The 17927-nt window shown below is 34.4% G+C and overlaps 3 long non-coding RNA genes across 5 annotated transcripts; 1 reads left to right on the top strand and 2 right to left on the bottom strand.

The window, feature by feature from the left end:
- The first annotated feature begins 1716 nt into the window (after nucleotides 1-1716).
- Nucleotides 1717-3553, top strand: LOC136070227 (uncharacterized). Of its 3 annotated transcripts, XR_010631533.1 has the most exons (5): nucleotides 1717-1907; nucleotides 2009-2110; nucleotides 2337-2410; nucleotides 3271-3390; nucleotides 3529-3553. It is a non-coding gene; the product is annotated as an uncharacterized LOC136070227 (long non-coding RNA). The 3 variants fall into 3 exon arrangements; XR_010631528.1 differs by lacking the exon at nucleotides 2337-2410; XR_010631527.1 differs by having other exon boundaries at nucleotides 2337-3390.
- A 4252-nt stretch (nucleotides 3554-7805) lies between these two features.
- On the bottom strand, nucleotides 7806-12445 carry LOC112007192 (uncharacterized). Its single transcript, XR_002882441.2, has 6 exons — nucleotides 12348-12445; nucleotides 12173-12271; nucleotides 12015-12092; nucleotides 8778-8912; nucleotides 8106-8180; nucleotides 7806-7921 (listed from the first exon to the last, which is right to left on the bottom strand). It is a non-coding gene; the product is annotated as an uncharacterized LOC112007192 (long non-coding RNA).
- Nucleotides 12446-12609: 164 nt separating this feature from the next.
- Nucleotides 12610-17507, bottom strand: LOC136070248 (uncharacterized). The gene is made up of 3 exons (XR_010631537.1): nucleotides 17221-17507; nucleotides 16567-16618; nucleotides 12610-13954 (listed from the first exon to the last, which is right to left on the bottom strand). It is a non-coding gene; the product is annotated as an uncharacterized LOC136070248 (long non-coding RNA).
- Nucleotides 17508-17927: the final 420 nt, after the last annotated feature.

Raw genomic sequence — 17927 nt, 5'->3', positions numbered from 1 at the left:
TAATCCATCCACGTAGAAATGGAGTTCAGACATGCATGAAGAGAAATATGGAGAGATTTTTTGTTAAAAGATGACAAAACTATCAAAATATGACAAGTTGATGATTTTTTGTTCATAGCTTTTTCACCATCTATATATAATGAATTTTGCAGTGAAATTATTTCATTGAAAAGTAGGCATATAGGACTTCAAAATGAATATAATTTGATTCAATTTGGATTTTAAATAAGTGAAATGCGACTGTTCGAAATTGGCACAACTATATTATTTTCAAGATTTTCACTTGAGTAAAATGTTCTTGTTCACGATGCAAATTTTTAGGTTGTGAATTCTCATTTGTAGAAAATCTAAACAACCTATACAAGGTACAATAACAACAACTTTTTGGTGAGAGAGGGCAGTCACAAAATGAAGATATTGAAGCCTTTCTCTTACCAAAAATAGAAACAAAAAATAATTAAAAAAAAAATCTCATTTATGTGCTGTGATCCAAAAAAACAAGTTATTAGAATTCTTGACAACACCTTAAGCCTTAAACCTTTAGTAGTTGAATCCCTAGAGTTGTTTTTCCTTTCAAGAGTTTTAACATAGTTACCAAATCTTGTGCTGCATAATTAGGCTTTATCATTATTGCTTTAGATTTCGAAGTTATTTGCTTCATTTCTCCATAATTTGGAGCAAATTTGAGTTTGTATATCACATCTGGTATATTTGACTGTATATTAATGCCTTGATTTTGAAATTAGATGATATGTCTAATTTTGATTGCTCATGATCAAATTCACATTAGTGTTTTTCTTTTTCTTTTTCTTTTTCTTTTTTTTTTTTTTTGTCTGATGAACCCTGCTCTATGTTATCTAATCTAATCTAATCTAATCTAATCTAATCTAATACTATAAATAATAGCAGAAGCTTTTAATAAGGTGCTGACACGTAAGCAAAAAAGGCTCCTTAAAACACTGACACATGTACAACTTACCCTTTAAAAAAATCGCACGGTGTGATTGAAGAGACTCAGTTTCAGAAACAAACTTAGACCTTTATAAAAAAAACAAAGCCGCTTATCAGAAGAGAAAAAAAAAGAAAAAAAAAAAAGAGAAAAACACAAGCCCTAAAACGATTTTTTTTTCTAAATAACAACAAATATTAAAATTTAGTTAGGTGTCACATTTCAAAAGAATGTAGAAAACTAGCATCTCGAGTGTCTAAAACTCGAGTTCCAAGATAAAAATCGAGTTTTTAAGTCTCGATTTGTAAGCGGATAAGTGTGATGTGGAAAAAAATCCACGTGGAAATCGAGTTTTAAAGACTCGAGTTCCATAAACGCCGCTATAGAGCTTAAAAACGTCACTATAGGGCTTAAAAACGCCACTATAGGGCTCCCTGAACCTGGTATTGAACACTAAAAAAAATTTTACAGAAAAACGCTGCTATAGGGCTTTAAAACGTCACCATAGGACTTAAAAATGCCACTATAGGGGCGATCAAAATAAATTTTTTTTGCATGGAACTCGATTTTCAAAAACTCGAGATCCATGTGGCATTTTCAGTCCAACAACACTCGCAAAGCGAGTCTTTAAGACTCGAGTTTTAATATGGATCTTGAGTTTCTAAAACTCAAGATGCTATTTTTCTTAATTCTCCAAAACTTTGCCTAACTTACTATATACTTGGCCTTTACGTTGTTAGTCTGCCCATTCCCCCCCCCCCCTAAAACCCAAACCAAATTTCCTGATAAAAAAAACAGACTCCCTCAAACTATCGATCCTTCGCTGCTCCTTCATATACACTCAGATCGGATTCGGTGAAACTCAATTTTTACCATTTCATTCTTACTTATCAAAGCATACACATAGATCATGCTCTGCAGTCCCGTCTCCGCTTCTCAACAATCGACAAGTCAGAAGGTAGGCATTTCCATTCAGTTCTACTTCTAGGGTTTCCAAAGATAGATGGGTTTCAGACTCACTTACACGTTTGATTCTTTGTTACATCTCCCTATACACAGATCGGACTAGCAACATTGGAAACCTCTGTTCGTGCTTTGCAATCCCGTCTCTGATTGTTCAACAATTCCGTCTTTGTTGTTCAACAACTGAAAATTCAAAAGGTATATATTTTTCTCCCTTTTTTGGTTTTCTATTCAATTTCTGTTTCTAGGTTTTCAAAGATATATGGGTTTAGTAGAAGATAGGCATTTTTTTTCCCATTGACTTAGCGTTTCAAGCAGAAGGCTTGCCTATCTTTTACCCTAATTCGTCATTTATTTTTGCAATTTCTTGAGTCCTTCTTTTGTGCTACTGTAGTATTGATTAAATTTATTTTAAGCTTGGCAGATTTTGGTTTAGTTTGTGTTTTCATAAAAAATCTGAATGCTTGGAGCCTCCGTAATACTGCCGTTACCACATCGGTAAATGTATTTTCTTATGCACAAAAAATTTGATATGGACTGCTTAGTTTTGATTTAGGCATCTAGCCTAGATTTGGTTTTGATTAAGGTTTAAAATTTGGAATTGGTTTGAGGGAGTTAGAAAGATGAGAAAAAGAATGGTATGATTGGAGGACTCTGAAAAATGTTGCATGTCATGTGTTTGAGGAAATTTCTCTTTGACAACTAGTACATAATCCTTTGATTCAATCTTTTCTTTTCCCTATCTTGATATAAATTTTGGCCTTTTGTTGGATTCACAAAATCCAATTGACCACAAGTGTTTAATTTTTGTGTGTAAGGTTTTAGTTGTAATTGATTTCTTGGCTTAGTTGGTTTGCAGCAGTTTTTATGCTTTTGGGAAATTCTTAGATTAAAGGTCAGGACCTTAAGTTCATGAATTACACTTCATAAGTTGCCAAAAACAAAATCTATTTTCAACATTGTCCTGGAACTAACTCATTCATGACTAATTATAATTTAAAATGCAGTTTCCTTCATACTGATGATCCATTATCAATCACATGACCATATATAAATGGCTGTGGAAGTTGACGAATTGATAATGAATGCGTCTTTCTAATTATTTTAACGATAAGCTTTTGATACCATTTTTAGATATTTGGTTGTGTAATGATTGGACTAATCGTTATACTAATAGTTGGTACATGTTAACAATTAACTGATTAGCTTTCTATAACATGTGAGAGTTGGTAATGGTATTATTAGCAGGGAAAAATTTTTAAAAGGTAGAACATATAAAGTATGAATGACAAATTTGCTTGAAAACATTAATTCTTTGTAGTTGTAGTTCTTTTACTGACAAGCTTTGTTATATGTAGCCGTATCCAGAGTTACAAGTAAAGATGGCCTTAGAATACTCATTGTAGAAAATGATTATGGTGATCGTTTTCATACAAAAAATATTGTCTACAAAGAAATATTTGATAATTTGCCAAAAGGTAACACTTACTGTTTATTAAAATTATTTCAATTTGTTTATAATGTAAACTAGATTATCACTTATATTGTAGAAAGTAGGTTTTCCTCCATTGTTATATGTAAACTTTACTAATGTTTAAAATGTTCTAATATTACAGATTCAAATCACAATGAAGTGCAAATACAGTTTTTTTTTTTTGGATGATAACTTCATCAAAATAATTATTGTAAAAAAAGTTGTGAAATATTTTGTATATATAGCATTGCTCCTATGATAAGGTGACATGGTAACAATATATTGTCCTTAAAGTTGTAAATTGCCAAATTGTTTTGTTCGCTTTACTATAAGCGATTGTATTCTTGCCAAGTTTTTCTATTGCATAAACTTTCCAATATCTTTACCAAATACTTGACTTTACATTACAAAAAAGTTTTATTATCTTTACATTAATTCAGGATAATTCAAGCCTAAAGAATATGAAAATATTTCAGGTAATGAATGTTTACATTTACTATTTTGTACAAATATTCACAATTAATGCAAAAATCTCTACATTTAAAAAAAAAATGAATATAAAAAATTAAATGTAAAAAAGTAGACGTGAACGTATTATTGTCCAACAAATGCTTTTTAGCTGAAACTAAGAGTTCTAGCATGTTTTTGTTTTTTTTTACGTCTCTCTTAAACCCGGCAATATTTCTATTTCATGTGGAGAAGTTTCTTAATTCTTACACCAACCTAAAATAACATATTGTAGAGCCCAATTTAAGCTACAGACTTTTCTGTAGAGCCCAATTTGCATTATCAGCTACAGAGTTTTCTGTTCAGGGTCAAAGACTTGAAAGATCCATATGGGTATCGGTCAAATGCTCCATTTTGAGTTCTGTTGCTGCTAAAGTTGCCTCTTTTGAAGGTAGACTTCTTTCCCTTTTTATATAAGCCAAAGCTGAAGCTCACTGCTACAAAGCAAGAATACCCATTTTCAGAAATTGCAATATTTACATAGATAAGGTGAAGAGGATTCCCTTGGCCTTGGAATGGTGCATATCCAATTTTTTATTTTATTTTATTTTTGTAATGATAATAAATTTGTTTCGTAGTGTTATTGTTGTTTCTTGAGAAAACCATGTATCTAGATGCTGACTACATGCAAGAGAAAGTGTGTTTTTACTAAACTCATTTATTTTTCACTATGAACAATTCTGGGGATTCAATGTTTAAGAGACTTCTTACTATTAATGAGTTATAATTCTCAAGAGTTTTCAATTCACGAAGAGCCATTCAAATTTTAAATCAACTGCAAATTGAATAAACATTATTTTGAATTTCCATAAATTCTACTATAAATACAATTTAGTGAATTCAATTTGGCAAATAGCTAAACCAGTTTTTAGTTTTTTATTTTTTTTCTAGAGCTGTATGAATTCTTTCCCTCTTTGTTTTGTTTAAGAATTTAGGACCTTTGTGTTATAAAAATAAAAATAAAAAAAAAGTCTAATTTTGTGATGGATTTTTTTTCCATGATGTGTTGTTGGGTGTATTCCACTATCAATATGGAAATTTATTGGGACCAAGTTTGCGAGTGCTCTCTCAACTTAATTGCTTTTGCTAGCTTGACATATTAAATGCTTAGTTTTTCTCATCTTTTGTATTTTGGATTAAATTTGAGATTTGGGTTTAGATTTGGGTTTTTTTCCTTTGTTATAACCTCCCCCCACCCCCCCCCCCCCCTTTTTGTTTTTTTGCATTGTCACTTATGATTAAAGTTATACATCTTTCTTTAGTTTTAGTTTATTTGATTGGATTCGAATCTAAGAATTATATGATGGGGAGGTGGATTGTGAATGTGATGTTGATGAAAACAATGGGCATGAAGATCAGTAGGTCATGCTGTTGGTCATGTTACAACTTTGGGCTTGTTTTAGAACTATATTTCTTACTATTTTGGGTTTCGAGTTCAAATTTCTTATTTAGGGTTTTCATTTTTTTTTTTTTTCCTCTGAGTGTCCTGTTAGTTTGGTTGTAGAGAATTAACGTATTCAGTTTTATTATATTTGAATAATTATGGTACAAATGTTTTGAGTAAAAGATATATATTTCGCCTGATTGAGTTCAAGATTTTTGTATATAGAAGTTTATAATTACATTTATTTTTATATGACAATAAAAACTTTTATTTTTGGGTATAATGAAATAATTTCATGTGGTATAGATCAATGGCTACTTCTGCTGATTTGCTCTCACCTACAATCTCTTTATTTCTATTGATTGGTATTCATTCTTAAGCAACATAAGTCTTACGATAGAATTTTTGCCGTAGAGGCATTTTTTTTTAATCTTTGGTAAATACAAAAGTGGCTGTAACATGTATTTGTTCTTTTCTATGCGGTTTATAAATCTTCTATTTATTTGTCTAAAAGTCTGTATTCTTTTTTTTGCATTGCTACAGATGATGGCTGGCAGAGTGTGTCCTTCGGTATGTGTTTATATACTGTTGAAGGTGGGTTTAAATTACTGAAATTAGTAAAAAAATTTATTGTTGAATAACTGCTGTCTTAATCAAAAGAGACTAATTGGTGTCTTAATTATGGGAAAAAATTTCGTACCCTATACCCAAGGCCAAGCCTATACATCTATGAAAAATAAATAATAAACAATGTAAATTTCAAATACAAAAGAAACTTTCACGTGAGCTGAGAGATAAGAACAGATGTTAGAAAATGTGAAATTGTATAGGTCTTTCGACAGAGTTTGCAGGGGCTGGGGAAAAAAATAAAAAATAAAAACTAACTTATGAAAGCTTTTTTTTTCTAACATATCTTGGCAACATTCCCTTGCCAAACTAAGATGCATTTGTTAGGAGGTTTATCATCACTTTCATCTTCATTTGCCACACCATTAAAACTTGAAGAAACCTGAGACTGAAGTAGGTTCGCATTTGCCACACCAAAGTGGCTCTGTGATGCATCATCTTGTGAGGGGTCATTGAAGCCAACCTGAGTAAATAGGCCTTGCGAACCACTTTGGTGTGGTGTCCTGAAACAGCAGAAATCAAAGTATAAGTTCAAAAAAGAAAAGGAAATAATGATAAAAGAAAGCATAAACATATTCAGAGTGGTAATGAGCTCAAACCTGGGACATAAAATCATTCCCTGTACCAAAGTGAGAATATCCAGCTTGATAGTTCTGGTTTAGAAAGTTCCCAGGAAACCCACCTTATGGTCCTTGAGTAACATAAGCGACAGCATATCCAAGTAACATAATCGACAGCATATCCACTTTGAGAAGCCTGCAGACCAGGCCAGTAACACATCAACATAATAAACAGATAAACCATGTAATATTAAGCCACCCAACAATAAATTTCATTAGTCTTGACAAAAAATAAATTACAAATAATGTAAATATACAAATAATGTAAAGTGTCATTCCAGGAAAATACATTATTTGTATACATACATGATAACTAAATCACATTTCATAACTGCCTAATTGCTAACTAGATAACTATTACAACTGAATTTTTTTTTTTTAAAGGTTACATATGCACACATGAATATAAACAGTGGGAATGTGTGAAAGGTTCAACCAAGTTTTGCAAAGGAAAAGAACAATTTTAAATGAAGAAAAGAGGAGGGGTGGGGGGGGGGTGGGGGAGGAACAGCCACATTGTTCAATTAAATGAAGCAAATAATATGCATGGGTTAATATGAGCAACCAAAGACAATAAACACTATGAAAGTAATCATCAATTCTTCCAGGGAACAACATAAAAGATTTCTCGGCTCCTAGAATAGCTAGCAGAAGCCTTGCCCTAAGCAGAAGTCATTCATGACCCATAATATATACCAACTGCTTCTCCCCATGCCAATTGCCAAGCCCCATTGTAACACCTCTCAGACTTCTACACATTCTCTAACCATTGACCTAAATACACTTTATCTTATTTTCCTTTTTTTCCTAATATTACTCTATGCACCTACGAACCAGAAAAGCATACACATCAACAACTCAAGGGAATCAAAACCGCTACCTCTTTGGTTCCTGAGCAGAGCCTTGCTCAAAAGTTCTACCTTTATGTGTTTCCTACACAGTTACTATATAAATAGGATCTTGGTCATATTAGATGTCCTCAACTAGCCAAACAATGTCCAGTCCAAGGGATGTCTGCTCTTAACACTTTCACTAAAGCATCCTCCAAAAACTGTGAAACTTAGACAGCCCACACAAAAAGGCACTCAAGAACAAAGACAATTGAAGACAATATAAAAATGATACAAGCAAGGAAATGGATACCTTCTGCCATGGATGAGGCTTTATCCGTGGGAACTTAAATTCAGTATAATTTGGATTCATGCACTTTACATTATTTGTAAAGTGTCATTCCAGGAAAATACAAATAATGTAAATATACAATATGTTATAAATAACATACCCCTACCACGACCGCTTCTTCTATCAGCATTTGGAGATGAGGCAACAGAACCAAAAGTATCATTAGGCACAACACCAGGTCCACCACCACAGAAAAGCCTCCTATCGTTGTAGATCTATTTCAAGATACTTTCCAATATTAATATCAGCTCCTATCCGCATAAATGCTTCATAATTGATAACCAACCCCAACCATTAACCCTCCCCCCCCCCCTAAAAAAAAAAAAAAAAAAAAAAAGAGGAAGGAAAGCCCAAAAATTAAAAGAAACTCATATCGACTTTTGAATTTCCATCACCTACCTTTTTAGGCTTTTGAAATTGAACCATACTTTGTTTCAAATTATTCAGAGGTCCTTCAACCAAGCATTCATGCTCCTGATGAAACATTGGCAAAAAAAATAGGAGAGGACGTTGTTTAATAACAAAAAAAAAAAGGATTAGTTGCATCAATCTACAAGTGATCTGCAATACCATGCATTACATATTGAACAAGAACCACTAATCACTTCATGTAGAAAGGTCAACAATTAAGGATGTTGAATTAAAAGAGTATCATGTAATACAAAGTCTCTGATATAATTATAAATAATAGCATAATATGCACACGATGTAAGATAAAAAGTACTGCCAATCTGTGAAATGGTCCCTCTGCCTCAAAAATAAACTTTTAAAATGGCACGAGGATTAGACAATCAAAGTGGTATCACCTTTGATAATATTGTTTGCTTTTTGGAAAAAAAAAAGGGAGGCTAATATAAAAAAATAAAAAATAAAAAAAAAACATTTAGTACAAATTCCACTTACAGAATCTTTAATACATTTAGAGAACCAAAGAGGGAAAGGTTATGATCCATTTTAAGACAAAGAATAATAGTTGACTAGCTTCAACATCCCAAAATCAACTCTAGCACATTTCAAGTGCAATAAGATAGAGCCTTAGATAAACCACAATAGCATAAAACAAGGAACTACCTTGTAGTGTGTCAATAAGCTATTCCACAGTGGCTGTTTGCTCAGGACTTAAGGATTCCCCAGAATGACAATACCATATCGAGCACGAGTTAGAGCAACATTGAGCCTACGGGGATCATTAAGGAATCCAATTCCCTGTACAGAAGGGAACCAGTAGTCAAACATCAATACATAACCTATAGGCCACAAAATTAAGGGTTTTATCCTTGGCAACAAACTCCGGGCAATTTATGTTGAAAGAATGTATAAATAGGGAATAACCAGAGAAGGTCGGAAAAAAATACAAAATATTTTAGTAAAATCTGAGAAGGTAACAAATAAGAAACTTACCCCACACGCATGCCTTCTTCAATGTCAGTTGGGGAAACTGTGTCACCCAGAGCAACAGCATACTGCAGTCAATAAATTAGAATTATATCAGATCCAATTGTTACATGCATGACTAAATGAGTTAATAAACAAAATTAAGATTCAGGCTCAGTATGTTTAGGCTAAAATGCCATGTCCATATAAAATCCCACCATCTGTTTGCAGGGCATAAAATATAAGACACTGAAGCAATTCAAAATGCAGATATCATTAGAAAACATAGTTGAACATTTAAGTTTAAAAACAAAAATGTTAGTACATTTTAAATTAAATATGTTGAAACTCAAAATAACTGAAGATGAATAAAGAGATGAGTTATAATTTGTTAAAGAAAGAGTTACTTGTATGTAAGTTAGATTAAATAAATTAAGAGAAGTTTTCTAAATTAATAAATAAAATGTAAGTTATGTGAAGGGTTGGAAGACTATATATACGGCTATGCTATAGACTAATTTCATATCAAGAGTGAATGAAGAAAATAGTTAAAAGTAAAGAGTGTTGTGTGAGAGAGTGAATTCAATAATATTCCTAAATACTTGAGAAATTTCGGGCCAAAGAAAGGTGTTCTTCTGGTGGAGCTTTGGGCTTGAACACTTTGTGCAGAAGCTGTTCTAGCCATACAACATTTGTTGGGCTGTTGTATTCTGGGGGAGACAAGTCAGAGAAGGTCTGCACTGGTTACAAAGACTAGCCAACCAAGAGCTTGAATCTCCTTAAAGAGAGCGAGTGTCACGCCTTAGTCCAAATAGTGTTGTGTAATTTTGTTCTTTAAATTAATAATATTTAGCATACTATTCAGTTTCTCTTAGTTTCTATTATTATTGTATTTGCACCAACAAGTTTCCCACTTGTTCATATTTCAACAAAAGAAAAGAAAAGGCACTGATAGGGACAATGTAAGCTTAAAAATAACTTGAAAAATATGAAAATAGATGGACAAAACTTGAAATTGGCGGTATTAGTTTTGGTGGGTGAAGAAAAATTTCATATTTCAAACACCTCCAAAAAAATGTACTACATGAGGTGAAGGCCAAATTGAAGTATACCTTTCCAGGATAACAAAAATTTATAACATATTTGGCATCTTCAGTGTTTGGACTGATGATCTGTGTGCATCTTGCCACCTGGTTGACAAAGCAAAGAATTCTTCTCAGATTGTTACAAACACTTTATTGCTAAAGAGAACCTTATATAAGCAAAATACACACCTCCAGAGGCTTCTCCCTCAACAATTGCTGATCAGATACTAGATCCCACTGGCTTGGTGCAGCTAAGCCAGTGTCAGACACCTTAATACCTATAGAATAGTGCAGATCAACATTATGATTTTACATATTCGGATTTTTTTGTTTTTTGACAACCAGCCCATGCAGTGAAGACATTGAACAGAAAGAATCCAAACACAGAAACAAGATACATATAGACCATGCTGTAACACACAAACACGATATCGAAATAAGAATTTGAGACACACTCTGATAAGTGACAAGAATCCAATGTTATCGGAGAATCATTAATAGGCAATCAAACCAGGAAAAGCAGCAACCAAGTAAATAGATGCTAGAAATTTTTAAAAGGAATTGATGATGCACATAAAATAATACATATAAAACTTGGTTATCATACTTCTCTTATTAGTACAAATGAAAGCCATTCATCATACACTTAAGAAAAAGACGGTAGAGTGGACCTAAGAACACATGCAGAGAGAGCAAAACAACAATAGTTTGACAAAAGTCAGAGCCGCTTAAATATAATTTTCTATATAATTGGATCTATTCATAAGAAAGTAACTAAATTTTACGTAGGCCGTTAACATACCGCAACTCTCCTCATTTACCTAGACTTGAGATCAATTGTGAACTAAATACATAATACCAAGCACAAACATAAGCAGAGTTTAAAATTACAAATGAATAAAGATATAAAAGTAATTTCACAAAAAATTCAAACTTTTCAAGGGCATAAGAGCAATTTTTAGAATTGAACAAATGGTGGGTCCCACAAAGATATTTTCCTCCAATTTTCCTTTCTTTCCTCAATTTCATTTTAACCAAACAAAATAACTCTTTTCTTATATCTTCCCTTCCTTCCCCTTCCATGTAACCAAACTAGCCTAAAGTTTTCCTTTAGAGAACTATAATATTAAATTATTAATACATGAATCTAATGCAATACATAAAAGATGTTGACATGGCATGCAAATGTGACACGAGGGAGTGACATGGCACAAGACCGACCAACCTTTAAGGGCTATTTTCACATGTCCCAAGTGGTTATGTTAGCTAAATCAATATGTGCTAAGCTTATTGTAGTATTTGAAATTTCAAGGGAGTGACATGCACATGCTAAATTTTAGATTTCTTTTTTGTTTTTTTTTTTTTTTTTTTAAACTCAAAATTATTACGTAATTAAAAAAAAAAAGTATTTGTAAATGCATGGGTCGGGTACTTGGGTCCGTTACTTCTACCTCAAGAATTAAAATCCTAATAATACTAGTAATAGTAAAAATAGGCAATAGTTAAAAAGTAAGAAGCAAAAACCCTAAACCCCACAAATTCTCAATTGTCAATTTGCAAGCAAAGTCCTCAGAGAGAGAGAGAGAGAGAGAGAGAGAGATCTCGGAAAAAGGAAAGGAAAATATGAATTACTCTCACATTTGAGAAATCCATTTCCTCAGGAAAACCTTTTACTCAGCTCAAATTTCTTCTACACTTAGGTTTTCGCTCTCTCTCAATTCGTAGAAATTAGCGCTTGTTTACCAAGGTCACTCTTTTTTTGGGGAAAAAAAATAAAAAAACAGAGCTAAGGAATTTGATTAATCTGATACCCGATCAATTAGCCTTTGCGTTGTTTTGATTCACTAACCTGATGTTCATTACTCCTCACACATGACAGAACAATGTAGTCTTTTTCCCTTCCTTGAAATGAATCTACACTTGCAACCTGTAATACACACAAGTTTTTAGAAACAGCAGGACAAAGTTATTGCGCCCTAGGACTGATGAGTTCAATATAAACATTACCTCAATCTCCTTGTAAAGTTGCTGTCTAAGAGCACCATTTCTAGACATATAGTTCACAATATATGCTCTTTGTCCCTCATATGGTGTTATCACCCCAATCTGTGATGTAAGGGATATAATTAATAACTGAGAACAGAACTGCACCAATTCAGAAGTAAAGAAGATCCATAATAACCTGACTAGGCACTACACCGCTCCTTAAGAAAGTAGTAACAATCTTTTCTACATTAGCAGCCTCAGTCCTATTCAGATAGGATGTTCGGCTAGCACTTAATCTCCTCTTGTCCCATCTACAAAACAAGCATATTTTATCAGACACCTCACTGGGGGTGCCAGAGGGGGAGGGAGCTGAGATTTGAAAACACACCCAAGACTAAAGTTTGCTTTTTCGGCTGAAAAGAAAAGGTAATATCAATGTGACTTATAGGGAAAATAACTCTCTACCCTCAATACAAATAATACAAGACTTAAGCACAAGATTAGTCATTAAAGTATCACCAACAGGGGTAGAAACCGATAACTCAAAATCAAGTAGTTCGAGGCTCTTGTCATGATTTTTAGCAAATGCACAAGAAACAAAAGAATGCGTAGAACCGGGATCAAAAAGAACTTTAGCATGTGCAGAGAACAAAGGAAGTATACCTGCCACCACTGTATCCGTGGCCTAAGCATCCTGAGTAGTCAAGGCATATACTCTACCTTGCACCTTCTTCCCATTGTCATTACCCTTTGCAACCTGAGATGAGGAAGAGGAACCCGAGCCCTTAGAACTTGGGCAATCTCTAGCAAAGTGTCCGAGTTGCTTACAAGCAAAACAAATCTTGACCCCATCACAATTTTGTCCATCATGAAGTTTACCACAACGAGAGCAAGACTTCTTGTCACCAGACTGAGGATAGGCATTCTTGCTATGCCTAAAGGATTGTCCTCTATTACCCGAGCTTTTAAAGAATCCTTTCTTATGTCCTTGACCCTTACCATGTTGAGAATTAAAGGGCCCTTGCTTCTTTTCACTCTCCTTGGAACTGGGGTTGTACTTAGAGTCTTCTTCAAGATTCATTGCTCGCTTCACAGCCTCAGTAAAAGTATCCACTCCAGAGGCTATAATGAAAGGGCGAATCCTATCATTAAGGCCTTCTCAGAACTTTTTCACTTTCTTGGACTCATTCGGAATCAAGTAAGGAGCAAAACGAGAGAGCTCAACAAATTTAGCAACATACTTATCCACTGCCATAGCCCCCTGAACCAAATCAGAAAATTCCCTTGCCTTACGGTCCCTCACTACATCGGGGAAGTATGTCCTATTGAAAACTCCTTAAACTTCTCCCAAGTAATGGGAGTGTCCCTTCCCAACTCCGTCTCCAACAATTTCTCAGTGCTTGACCACCATCTATCAACAGGACCCTGAAGGGCATAAGTGGCATACAACACCTTCTGAGCATCACTACATTCAAGGGCTCTTAGTAATTTTTCCATCTTTAGCAGTCAATTCTCTGCTGCCATAGGATCAGGTCCCCCATCAAAAGTTGGAGGATTTTGCTTACGAAACTCCCCAAAAAGGAAATCCTCCCTCCTACGTTCACCACCCTAGATTGCCCTAGCAATCATAGCATAGATCCTGTTAGCCACTGCCACCTCATCAATCTCACCGCCATTAGGAGTGACAGGTCTCTCACGCTCTTGGCATTGCCTATGGCCATGCTCTGGAGCTGTAACCTCATCCACATGCCTTACTTTACGTGCTTTCTTTTTAGGGGGCATAGTATACCAAAGTACTTATACCTATACCCAAGAAACAAGCAAGTAAATCACAAGGAAACATAGAAGGTTAACATAGAAAAGATTGATAAGGAAAAAGGAATAGCAGGTGGAAGTTGAAACAAAGGAACAAAATAAAGAATTCATCAAACCCCTAATGCTCTGACTTAAATCAGAATCAAAATCAATTCCTATTTTCAATGTCTACAGAATCATAACCTAAGCTCTGATACCATAACTGTCACACCCCAATCCACAAAGGGTCCAAGGCATGAAAAAGACATCTCAAAGAACCTGTAGATTTTCTTTTTTTTTTTGACAATCCAATCCACATAAATCATATCAAAAACCAACATTAAGAATTATCATAATAATTTCATTGAATATACTCTCAAAGTAAGTCAGAGCTCTAAGCAATAATTACAAGGACCATTGGCCACAAAAGAATAGAGGTCTGAATAATTAATTACATATCACAGCTTGTCCCATCAGTGGAAATAACATCACAACCACTTTAATATACAAAAGAATGAGTCAAGCCTATTCTAAGATTTACACCATTTAATATACCCATTACAAAAGTTCAGCCTCCATCAGTAGTTAGTCTAACTACTATTAGCCACCAAAAAGTTGTCTCAAAAGACTGTTACCTACTCTGAAAAGGTTATAAAATAATGGGATGAGACAGAGCCTAGTAAGTAGCATATTTAATGGGGGTGGGGGAAATGCAGTTTCATCTACTATAATAATAGTAATATGACAAGAATGATTAAATAATGAAATATAAGTTCCTCAAAGTAAATATTCTGAAACCATATGCTATAATCTGTGAGCAATAATAGTATAATTCCAAAGCCATAATTTCTAACATATGGTAATTTATCTCAAATATACCACACTACCACATAGACCGGTTAGGGGATCCACCCATTCACAACTGACATGATATCGTCCTCTCTGGTATGCAGACTCTTGGCCCCATGGACAGCAGCCTCACCCATACCCTCAAGGTTTTTCTCTCCCTCATGGGCAGCAGAGAGAGCACGTCAAATAGGACCTCTCTTGCATGTGGTCTCTTGGCCCCATGGGCAACAGCCTCACCCACACACAATTAAGGAATCTGTTAGGTTCTAAAGATTTAGGAATTTATGTATTTAGAACTCTAATTTGTATTGTTGGCAAACCATGATCAAAACAGGTTGTTTAGTCTTGTTTAGGCTTCTCAAAGTATGTTTATTTGTAAAACTGGAATCGAGTGAGTGCAGATTTATTGGACTAAATCTGTAAGGCTCGATCGATCGAAAATTAGACTCGATCGATCGAACCACGTACAGATTTATTTTCTGCAGAGTTCCAGTTCAGCCCAAACTCTATTTAAACGTCTTGGGGTTCAAGTAAAACACTTCTATATATAAGGAAAACCCTAGAACGTTTTTGGGACTTCTGAGAGAGAGATTAGAGTGCCTCTTGTGCCTCCTTTTATTTTTAGGGTTTTGTACCAAACCTCTCTAAGTCTTTGTTGCTCATATTTGCGGTTTATGTGAATCTCTTGTGAGATCCTTGAGGAGTTTCCTTCACATAAACTTAGGGTTTTCAAGGTAGAGATATTTTCTACATCTTGATGATCAACAAGGTTGCTGCCATTGAAGATTAAAAAGAAAAGCAAGCGGGAAGCTTGTAGCTGATTGAAGAATTCAAGAAAGAAGTAGTCCGTGGATTCGGAGCCTGCGCGTGGTCGTGTCAGGAAGTTCTACTGGTGGGTAGCATTAGGAAGTCAAGCGGGGAGCTTGTAGTCCTTTTGTACGAACTTCAATTCTTTCATAGTGAATTCAGGTTAGCCTTGAGGATCAGTGGGTCAAATCCTCCCCAGGTTTTTACCGTGTGGTTTCCTGGGTGATCATATCTCGTGTTATTTATTTTCCGCTGCATTATTATTCTTGATATGATTGTTTGATTGTTTTAACCTAGAATTGCTTAATTTGACTAAGTAACAACTTGGCTAATTAATCTAGGATACGCAATCTGTGTGTGTTTAAGGGGTCTAAATTTCCAACAGAATCCTCTTCCCCCCATGGATAGCAGGGAAGAACGCGTCATCCAAAGTGAAAGGGCACTGACCTAAACTTGATTTCGTTGTCACAAAGACCACGAAAACCAAATCGGGTGATCACCGGGAAATCACACATGGCATGGTGTTAAAACAACATAAACTCACAGGTTACACTACTTTGAAACACATAGTTCATATTCAAGTAGTTTCAAAAAACCTTAAATAATCTAACTTCTACAAAGTTTGTAAGGTTTTCAACTTCATTCTTGTCAAGAGATTTTCTATCAATTTCCCAAATACTAAGACAAGATAAGCATCTTAAATTTTCCAATACAACATAAAATCCAAGATTTTCTTATCAAGATTAAATAAAAGATGCTCATTTTTCTATATCAACAATTCATGCATTTCCCCAAATGCAATGCCAAATATGATGCATATTCATATATATAATCATATATATGTTAAGGTTACGACACAATAGTTTTTAGGAAAATATAGTTTCCATAGGTAATTTCTAAAAACGTGTCTAACCCAAAAACAACATTTATGTTATTTTTCAAAATCCCATTAAAAAGCTACTTACCTCGCAACCGCAAAATCCTAATTCTCCAAGCTCCAAGGAGATTAGCTAGAACCTAAACAATATCAAGTAAACCTATCACAATAAGTATAGAACTTGAAATTGCATCTAGCCACAATTTAGGAATTGCTAAGTAATCACTTAATTAGGCAAGCCTAGTATTTAACCTCATCAATAATAATATATTCTGCTTCCATAATTTCTCAACAAATGGATTCACAAGGCATAAACTCCAATTTATAGAGTTAACCCATTTAACATCATCTCCAACATTATGACTAACTTCCATAAAATTTACACTACATCATTAAGAGACCCATGAAAGCAAAATCAATATATCCTCCAAGACAAGAAATTTAGAACTTCAACTAACTCCAATAAACCCAATGGCAATGGAAAAATTAAATTTACCAACCATCACATGTTTTAACTAAAAACTCCTAAATTTTTCCACCATACATAACCCTTAAGTAGTCATCAATAGTACAAAATATATACCCATTCATCAAATAATTCCACCAATATAAAACTCATACATAAAAACACATAAATATCACTTCCAAAGATCATAAATCACATGGGTATCATTATTAAAGCTTAAATAAAAATAACCTCAAGAAAAATGCAAAACCCACCAAAAAGATGAGAAATTTTTACCTCAAAAAAAGGATGTGAAGGTATTTATGGGTTCCCAAGAATTTTCCGCTGATCTTGCCGGAAAAATGATGGTGGAAATGGTGATATGGAGGTGCCGGCAAGAGAGCTTGAAGGAGTAAAGAGAAGTTCTGCCGAAAATGAAAAAGAAGGAAAAGAAAGAAAAGAGAAGTGGGGGAGTGAGCCGGCCAAAGAAGAGATAAGAGGGAGTGGATTGTGTGATGGGTAGTGGGGTTAGGTGGGGCTTGGCACGTGGGAACCCTTGAAAAGATCTGATCTTGACTTTTTTTTTTTTTAAAGCTGACTGGGATGTCACGAGAGAGGTTCGAGTAGAACTTTCTAATCAGGGTAGTCGAGGGTGGATGATCTATCTCCAACAAAGACAACTAGCCCCTACTCTCAAAATTTGCCCTAATGGCAGGATCTACCTCATCTAACACAATAGATCACTCAGCCCATATCTTTTTCTTACTGTTCAGCTTCTCATATAACTCTCTGTATTTGTCATTCCTAAACAGCTCACTCCTAGAGGGAGACTCAGAAGAGGTGGAGGGAGTCCTACGGGCTCTAGTCTTCCTAGGCATGGTGCTAGTGTAGGACAAGGACACAAAGTAGAACCAAAAAAAAAAAAAAAAACGGAAAGAAAAACCAAAGGCAAGCTGCAAGTTAGTACAAAAAAAATTTTGAAAAAACAATTTATATGATGCATG

Source organism: Quercus suber, unplaced genomic scaffold, assembly GCF_002906115.3.
Source record: "Quercus suber isolate HL8 unplaced genomic scaffold, Cork oak 2.0 scaffold_2, whole genome shotgun sequence".
Lineage (NCBI taxonomy): Eukaryota > Viridiplantae > Streptophyta > Magnoliopsida > Fagales > Fagaceae > Quercus > Quercus suber.
The sequence above is the reverse complement of the archived record's forward strand: the minus strand, read 5'-3'. Positions and strand labels throughout refer to the sequence as shown.